At 39.7% G+C, this 10015-nt stretch overlaps 1 long non-coding RNA gene across 1 annotated transcript; it reads right to left on the bottom strand.

Moving 5' to 3' along the window:
• Window positions 1-6394: 6394 nt before the first annotated feature.
• LOC149260000 (uncharacterized) lies at window positions 6395-9579 on the bottom strand. The gene is made up of 2 exons (XR_016257967.1): window positions 9007-9579; window positions 6395-6504 (listed from the first exon to the last, which is right to left on the bottom strand). It is a non-coding gene; the product is annotated as an uncharacterized LOC149260000 (long non-coding RNA).
• Between the last annotated feature and the right edge of the window lie 436 nt (window positions 9580-10015).

Below are 10015 nucleotides of genomic sequence, written 5' to 3'. Positions count from 1 at the left end.
CTGATTTGAAGGATTCCGATATATACGTGGGCCCCTAACCCACAGGTTCACGCGCAGAAAATGTAAAGATGCAGCTTTGCTACATTAAAGCAGTTGAGTTGTCATCAGTTCAAGTTGTGGCTTTTCTTTACCAACACAGTTATCAATTAGCTCTTGCAATCCTTCTACTGCTTTCTGATTTCTGAGCAACTTCATACATGTCTGCAGAAATGATTTCAAAATAGTTGGATCAGAATTCTATGTCACGGTAGCGACTTCAGAATTATTCTTTCGTGGCACTAATTACGTCTGTGTCCTTGATGTCAAAGCTCCTGAGTTCATAAAACTCTTCTTTGCTTCCATGAAGATTTCTTTCTCCCTCTGCATATTGAACCCAATACTCTTCTCTCTTGCCTTCCTAACCCATGCATCCACCACATGCTTTTTACCCTCTGCTTTATCTTCTCCTGTAGCCGCACCACTTCGTGTCACTATATTAACGCTTGGATCATCCTCGCGTGGTTCGGATCTCATCATTTGTAAATTCTGCGCAGGTTGTTGATTCTTCTTTTCCTGCATCTTAGCCATTAAAACAGGGCAATCCTCTATCACATGGTCAAACTGTCTACAATACTGACAGGAAGGGTGAGTGGGGTTCTGAAAATCTTGCGCAAAATGTCCAACTTCGCCATAGTTATAGCATATGATCTGACCCCAACCTCGTCCAGCACCCCCTCCTCGACCACATCCTTGACCTTGAAATCCTCTACGGGCCGCAAGTGAACCATGATCTTCCTGCGCGCGGCCTTCAGCTTGCATCCTATATGTCAAAGTTCGATCCATCATCAAATCATAGCTGCAACAATCCTTCTCGTCATGTCCTACTGATCGACAGAAGTTACAAAATAATTGCCTTGGCGATTGCACATATTTTTGTAACAAATAACAGTGATCAATCAGGTGCTAGCTTGCAACTCGGCAAATACTACACTAGACACTTGGTCCAGTACTTGGTCCAGCACTAGGCTCTGGCTTCAAAGGATTGGGACCTTTGGCAGCCACATAATTGCGATAAACAAGACACTGGTCCTTATAGTGACCCTCCACTTTACACTTTGTACACCAAACTTCTGAGTGCATCTCAGACCAAACTTCCTTTCCTTTCTTCAAATCTTGCAGCTCCATATGCAAGCTTCTTAATTGGGACTGTATCTGCTGAACCCTTATGTGAGTATCTTGTACCAGTGAAGCTTCCAACTTCATCACGATTTCTAATGCTTCCGCTTGCGTCCCAATCTTTTGTTGCGATAATGGTAATCTGAGATGTGGCAATAGTGCAGCTATATACCACTCTTTGTGTTGTTCGTCAGAGATCTGGAAGTTGACTTGCCCCAGCAAGCATTTTAACCTCTGATCTACATCCCAGGCAGTCTCGTTAACTGATTGCTTAATTTCTTTTATTTCTTTTGACTTAGTTACTGGAGAATCCACAGTAGGAACCATTTTTATGTCAACGTTTCAAATCCCAACTGGGATCCATCATCAGGACTTATGAATGATTCTTTTATTTCTGTAATGCATAGTGACTACGACTTGGGCTTCTTGAACTCCACATTCAGTGCGCTCTTTGTCTCATCTAGCGAAGCAGCTGGGTGAGTTGTATTGTACTTGATATACCATGACAACACTCTGTCTTGCAGCGCTGTGACAAGTTGCGCTTTCTTCCTATCGTCGTCATTGATCTGTCGTGCTTTCCACACAACTTATGCGACAAACCAAAATTGATCAGGATCCTCTGATCCCTGACCCTTAAAAATAGGCATCTTTACTGCGTTATCCATGTTAAATGGTGGAGGTGGAGGTGGAGGTGGAGGTGGAGGGGTAGGTGTATGAGGTGGAAGCGGAGGTGGACGCGGAGTTGGTGGATGTGGAATCCCAGAAGTGTCTTGATTATCTGACTGCGACGCACCTGTAGTCGTACTAGGGTTGCTCCTTTCTTCTTCACTTTCTAACTCACCAAATAAGGGACTGTACTCACCCTCAGTGAATCTATTAAAGTCTATTCTGAACCTTTTTCCGCTTCGCGTAGATCCAGTCTGGCTTCTTTTAAAAATTAATTCATATGCAATACACCCTTTTCACATAGCAGCATCTTAATCCAGAGCTTTAAAGAATTCAGGTACTTACCTCGTGGACCTTTGAAAAATCAGCGCTTAGCTTCACTGTAGGATACTGATGTGTCAATCGCAAATTCAGTAATAAAGTCTCCGAGAATACTATCGATCCAGTAGTCAACAGCTCTTGTGACCTTATTTTCAGTCTCCTTAAGTCGCTTAATCAGCTCTGGGGTCCACACAGTAGGATCATCGTGTTTCCAACAGGGTTCGTTTGCGGCTAGTTTTGAAAGCCACTCGTGCAGCTCATTAGCGAACGATGCGAAAAAGATCCCGTGTTGTTTTATATAGATATACCTCTATAACCACCTCTGTGTCGACTTGCGCGAATTTCTATTTTCTTGTGTTGCAAATTCGTGCAACTTCAGATCTACCCAATCTTGGATCTCTTTTTTAATCAATTGCCACATCACACATCCCTCAGATAGATCCCGGTCCCGGCAACGGAACCATTTGTTGGCTTTAGGGGCTTAAACCCAAGTTTAGAGTTAGTCTGTGCTTACCAACAAAACCCTATACTACCGGCCCTTTCGGCAAACATCCGCGTAGTGCAAACCGCAGTCTCCCCCGAGGAAATATTGAGGGATGCTAGAACCAAGTTTCTACATGCAGAGGAGCTATGCAGTGTGGCTATAAGGTTTCTCTCAGTTTAGGGCTTAATCCGACCTTCGTGAACTGTTAATCTTATTGTTACAGTCGTAGAGTGTTTTCCTACTTAACGGACTTGCGAGTCGCGCGTAACTAATCTAACATGCATTATTCATTATAAAAAACAATATTTGAACCTTCGTGATGCAATTACAGAGGAAAAATACAAAAGCAAACCATAATCAGGCAAAAATACAAAAACTACGCGAACATATAAAAATACACAAATTTGTTCCAAATTCTTCTTTATTATTTCAAATCTTCATTGATACAATCTTTCTGACCCTGTGCACGTAGCTGCAGGGGCCTGCGCACACAGCTGCAGACTTACCAAAGTCTCCGCGCACACGGCTACAGGAGCCTTCCCCTTCGCCCGAATACAGAAAAATATCGCAATTGCAAACCCAAAATCATATCATAACATGAAAAATTATTTTATTTGACTCACTACGACAACCCTTTATATATCCTTTTCCCTTACAATACCATGGTCCGCAAACCATGGGCGGAGCTCATAATAGTCGAATTTATCTCATCCCTTTACAAAATAAGGGACGTTGACCCGCCCTAAAGCCCCTTTGACTCCTAGAACTCTGCGTGAATCGTGCTCCGCTCCTCAAAATGCGGAGACTTTACATGACTTAGACAAAACTTAGACCTAGGGGACCCCTACCCAACAGACACTAACTGTGGCAACAAACTATCTTGAGGCATTATCTGGGCAGCGAATCATCCCTGAGACATTATCTGAGGCATCGGCCTATCTCTAAGGCATTATCTATAGCAGCACATTAAATCTGAGGCTTAATTATGGCAGCAATATGTCTATGAAACAATTCCGAGATAGCAAGATACCTCTGAGGCACTGTTGATGACAACAGATCATCCCTGAGGTATCAATTGTGGCAGCAAACCACCTCTAAGGGCTTGTTTGTGGCAACGAATCACCCCTAAGGTTTGTATGTGGCAGCAAATCATCTTGAGGTATGGTCTGGGGTTTTGAGGCAAGCAAGGTCTGGTTTGGAGTTGACTGTGGCAGCAATGAGATAGTGAAGTAATGTTTATAGGCAGCAAGGAAGGTGGAAATCCATCCTCTGTGACAGCGAGGGTTTCTGGGTTTGTAACAGTAGCAGATCACCACCTAAGACAGCATATCACTTCCCTGACGCAACCGAAAGGCTGTGACCCCTCACATAGAGACAGTAAGTGCTGGAAAGAGGAGGACGAACCAGGCAGCAGACTGTCAAGGGTGATAGGAGGGCTGAAGGTCACCTCATTAAGGCATTGAAGGCTAGTAAGACAATAATTAGGATCGGGGATGCAGCTGAAGAACATATGACTGTTTGAATATCTTTCATTCCAATTGTACATTAAATGGAAGGATCTTTACTTTATATGGATTGATGAATATTGCATTGTTATTGTGAAATATAACCCTATCATACTTTGTTGAAAACCCTATTTCAAAATTGTGCCCTAAGGGTCATTTTCCCCAAGAGGGATATTACACATCTATTGTGATTACATTTAACTTGAAGTTACTTCTATTGCAAGTTACGTTCACTAAGTTGTTACATTACTTCTTCAAGGTTTACATTAATTTGGGATGTTAATCAACATATTGCAAATCTGAAATCACTTTTGCATGTATAGTAAATCAGATTTGAGATCTAACCCACTTGTTTCTAATTCATATAAAGCATCTAAGTGGATCGTGTAATTTATGCTTGTTCTCTTAAAGATCTATCTTGAAGCATTAGATCACTAAGTCGTTGGATCCTATATATTACATATGCGCTATATTTGTGGATTCACTTGGTTATTTGTTGAAGTATATCGTTGCATTCAATCACTTAATCATAATCAAGGTTTTCTTACGCTCTTCCAATAATCAATCATAATATCAAAGGGAAAACCCCCTTGGCCTCTTGAAAGCCATTCAAAGGTGAAGGGGAAGTTGTATTGAGGTGATAGTGACAAAACTCCAATCCATTACCCAAGGGTAACATCTGTAGATTGAGTTTTTCCACTAAGATGCTAGTTTAGGCAATAATAGGATTCACATGTGTTGGAATGAAATTTGACAATTGAAAATAAGGTTACCTAGTCATACCATATACATAGCCCATCATCAAAGGGTAGTGTGCAGAATCAAGGTATTTTTCATGCCACATTTTTTGGAATACAAAGATGATAGATGAGCATTCCTTCAGACAGGAATGTGGTACTATAAAGAGCAGGTGGATTGACCGATTTCTCATCCATACCAAGTATGTCCATCTGCTTCAGAGTCTTTAAACTATGATTCTGTCAGAAGCATTTATTCGAGGAAGACTGACTTGTGTATGCACAAAGCGATGATATAATCCATATTGTGGAAGTGACCACTGGTACTTATGTGAGGGTGGTAGATGGCTAAAATAGAGGTGATCCAACTTAAGGAAGAGAATATTGGTGCTGACATGGGGGTAGCGGGTTTACATTGGCCAATGGCTGGCTGATTCTCGAAGCATAAGCTCAAAGGTAATGTCTTCAGCGGCAGTGTTGAAGTGATTGAAACAAATATTCAATTCTAGATCAATGGTCTTGTTTAGTAGTTGTTTCACAGGACAGCTAGAAATTGTCCGGAATCTCTTTTCTGAGGGGAAGTAGTGGTGCTGAGTAAGTTATCAAGCTCATGCAGACTTTACTGGCATCATTCTTCAAGATTACAAAGAGTTCATTGGAAGTTGATTTTGGAGCTCTCGTCTAATAAGAGGGAGCATTGGGTAATCAGACATTGTGCTCCAACAAAAAGTTTCATTTATATTAATAGTCCACATTACAATTAACGTTAGTAACATGTAACCAAGTTCAACATTGAGAATTGTTATAGTTAAAACACCTTAATGGGTTTATTTTTTTTATAAGTAATGTATTGAGTAATGTATAAGGAGAAAAAGATGTAAGAGGGAGAATTACAAAGAGAATTTTGACGGTGGCCTAGGGCTACCCATAGATGTAATGGTCTGGAGAAAAATATAGTTTACATGTTCCATTTCCAGGTTTGTCCACGTACTCCGTGTCTATCATATGCTCACATGTGATCCTTTAAATTTACGACAGAAAAGCACACGGTAGAAAAGTTAGCTGAGAAATGCACATTATTCGATCATCCTATTTCTTCTTCTGCACAGTTGACCTCTAAATAAAACTCTAATCTGGTTAACACTTACCCAGCGTATCTTCTCTGGTTTATATGCTGCCCTCCATTTCAAAGTCTCCTCCAACATCTTTTTTGATTTCTGCATATTCCAATTCCGAGCTTCCAAATATCGTCCCAGGCACGCATCTGAACAAAACAGCAAACTATGGCCAGACAGGGGCCCAATAGCAGCCCTGAGTTCATTTATCTATGTAAAGAGCAAGAAAACACAAGTTAATGTTCATAGAATATATTAATTGTAAATTATCAACTCTCACATTGACTTTTATCATAGCTCTTGCATGTAAAATCCATGAATTGCACCTCAAATCCCTCGCGATTCAAACCTCAACGATAACTGATACTCATATAATGGTAAAGCATTGAATGGAATGACTGATACTCCCTGTTTACCTTTGTTTGTTTCTCAACAGAATCTTGTTCATGGTGATCCTTGTCACCGTACCATCTTTTGAACATGGTGATCACCTGTGACAAATCAAATAAAGCGAAGAAGACCTACGAAAAGACAAATTTGAAATATTTATAAATCCCAATATATGTCTCCCAGCAACTCCAGAACCTTAATTTTACAAACCACAATCACAGGGCTTCATATAAGCAGATTGAAGAAACGATACCATCGTAAAATATCACGGAACCTTAGAATGAATGCAACAAAAGCTTGTATTAAGAATAAAATAATACAGAAAATGCATGACTATGCCTTTTTCTTAAATGGTCAACACATATACAGCAAAGAATGTTGTAACAAATATGATCGACGTAGTCAAAACAATAATATAAGAAATCAGAAATTATATTACCTAAAAGCATCTGCTAGAAATGGACATGTATAAAACTTTACCACCAGAATGTGCCAAAGGACATGTCTAGACAAACTGGGGCAAACAGAGATTGCTGATACCCAACTGCCCTTTTAGAAAGCTGAGCAAGGGTAGAAAATTAAAGGACAGGTTGACTTGGGCCAAACCTGGTTCATTCAAATAATGCCCTAACTCTATACATATCACAACAGCCAAAGGATTCACTCTGATAAAATAGAAAGTAACTGTTGTGAATCACGATTGCCGTCAAACCAAAACCATAGGTGTTAGTCAACGATCGCATCGCCAGAGACAAAGATCCACGAGAGGCGGTTAGTCCATGTCACAAAACACACGGGGAGCGTTGGTTTATCCAATGTCCAACAGTAACACAATAACAAAAAGTCAACAAACACCATTTCAAGAATCAAGGGTGACACAAGATGAAAATTGATGCTTAACCCACAATGCAATATCCACAATATGATATTTTGTAGTGAGGATAAATTTATTTAGAACGCCCTTAAAACTCACACCAAAATAGTTTTCAAGAATTTCTACATATAACCACAGACTTTATGATATAAGAGCAGTTACTTACAACCAAAAATGGCAAAATGTCCTATGTAGCTTTAAAATTGAAAGCAATATCGACTTATAAAGAAATTACAATGGCAAAATGCAAAAAATGTTCTAATACTAAAAGCTGAGAAGGTGGCCGTGTTTTGTATTGGGCCAACTTCAAACACCCTATTTAATTGAAACAAACTTGAAATCCCAAAAACAAGTCAATCCATTCATTGTAAAATGACAATGCCTGGCTTGTAGGTAGACAGACCGCTTTAGGTCACGTGAAAGTGGACTGATGACCTTTTATTATTCATCCCCTCTTTTTCAATTTGCAATTTGCAGAATGAGACCACCATGAACAGTATCGTAAACAGCTAAACCATGATAATTGAAGATAAATAACTGTTCTTTGTGATCTAAATTTTCTCGCACAACTTTATTGCATAATATGAGCTTGCTATACGATAAAGCATTGTGTCAAATATAGTTCCCAGCAATATAAAAATTAAATAATATCAAAAACTTGTCTTCGCACTATAATTGAGTTTGGGCACAAACAATGATAGGTAAAAGTATCTAAAGGACTAAACAATAATCAGGGAAAAGCACCAAAAGTAGCTTCACCATTCATCGATATTGACATGTTCAGGTGTGGGCATCTACAGGTATATGATTCAAATATTTTGTTGTGATGATTATTTTTGATGAACGGAGCCCTCTGATACATGTCCAATCAGAAGAGTTAAGACATGTCATCATAAGAGGCTAGGCTAGGTGATTCATAGGGTAACCCAGCTTAGTGGAACCACCATGAACAGTATCGTCTGCACATATCGAAAGTTTGTAAGTGGTCAGTGTGGAGGTATCGACCTCCCAAGCCACGGTGAGAGCACGAGTACTTGATAAGCAGAATCTTGAGCCTTGAGCTTCGCCAGCTCAAAATAAAAAATCTGTCGTGTAGAAAAAACCGAGTTCATAGGTAAAATGAACATGATCGAATATTTCATCAGTAGATTAGAATGTTTCGAGAACTTGTGTCATGGATCCCATCATCCCCTACATGTTGCATACAGATCTCAGATGAGGGTTTGGGATATCAGAGCCTTAATCTCAGCATACAGAATGCAACGGGTCACTGACAGCAATGAAAACTGGGGTAAAATGAGAGGATGCTAAGACCAAATTCAATTGGTATGATGCAAGAATATTGGATCATGCATACATAAATAACATGTGGATTTGCGAAATCTCAATTGCTGACAATAATGTTCAATCTACGGAAATACAAGATTGGCCTACAAACTGTAAATATGGAAATAACATGCAATAGCCACTGTATAGAAAGGTTTCAATCAGATCCAGAACAATGCAGGTAGGTCAAAGCGGGTTCAATTTAAACAAAAACCCAAAAAATCCAAATGCGAAAACCAAAAAGAACACCATTAAGATAACATAAATCCCTTAATGGATCTTTTCAGACAGAGAAAACCAGTGCCAGGGAACAGGGCTTCTCAGAAATTATTGAAGGTCGGCCAGATTGCTCCCTGTTATGTTCTTGATGGCGAGATTAGACCCACAAATCTATACTACACTCTCATTAACGTAAAGAGCTCAGGATTCTCACCCAATAGATGCTCCCTGCAACTCCTCAAGTGTACCCCACTTTCGCTCAGGATTGCTCCCTGTTATGTTCTTGATGGCGAGATTAGACCCACAAATGTATACTACACTCTACTCATTAACGTAAAGAGCTCAGGATTCTCACCCAATAGATGCTCCCTGCAACTCCTCAAGTGTACCCCACTTTCTGCGAGTAAATGGGTTCAACACTCTGTTGTCTTTGCTTTTGCCTCCTTACTTCGAAAATGCAAAGGTAAAATCATTCCATGGCCATTCATGCACCCGAACAAATAAAACAAATAGAAAGTCAATCTGCCTTTATAAAAGTCCCCAAAAATGGTGGCCGGCAACTTTTATGATAGCACTTTGGGTTCAGGGAAGTGGAAAACCGTGGTTCCGATTCAACCGATATAAGTCCCCAAAATTGGTGGCCGGCAACATTTATGATAGCACTTGGGGTTCAGGGAAGTGGAAAACAGTGGTTCCCCATTCAACCGATTCCACTTCGCAGTCAAATGCACCGACCATCATAACTCTGATTTTGATTTCACTTTAATTAGCCAACGCAGAAACAAGTGCCACCCGTATCTGAAAAGAAGTGGCATCTTTTCGTACCATTCTACCATAAAAATATTTTTATTATTGGAAATGTTTTATTAAATCACAAAATGTATAATTATAAGTTATTTTTAGTTTTGTGGACATTAAAATAATTTCTTTTTTTTTTTTTTCTCTGTAATGTGGGACATACCTTTCACTTTGTAGAATGTGGTTGGGCCATGTAAACATATATCTATCAAAGTTGAGACAAATGTTGTTGGATCTACATGGTCCCATCAAGGGATGGAATTTGACGGGAAATTGCTCATTACGGGGTGATTTGTCAGTGAAATACAACCAAAAGAATTTCATAACCGTCAATCTCTTTTGTTAAAATGAATTGAACGGGTGCTAGAGTTGTCTAAACTGTCAAATTTGACGGATGATTCTGATTTGAAATTCCTAACCTGGTG

This window comes from Pinus tabuliformis, chromosome 6 (genome assembly GCF_031772625.1).
Source record: "Pinus tabuliformis cultivar Carrire ecotype Pingquan chromosome 6, CPIR1, whole genome shotgun sequence".
NCBI classification, from domain to species: Eukaryota; Viridiplantae; Streptophyta; class Pinopsida; order Pinales; family Pinaceae; genus Pinus; species Pinus tabuliformis.
Note: the sequence above shows the minus strand (reverse complement) of the source record. Positions and strands in the feature narration are given on the sequence as shown.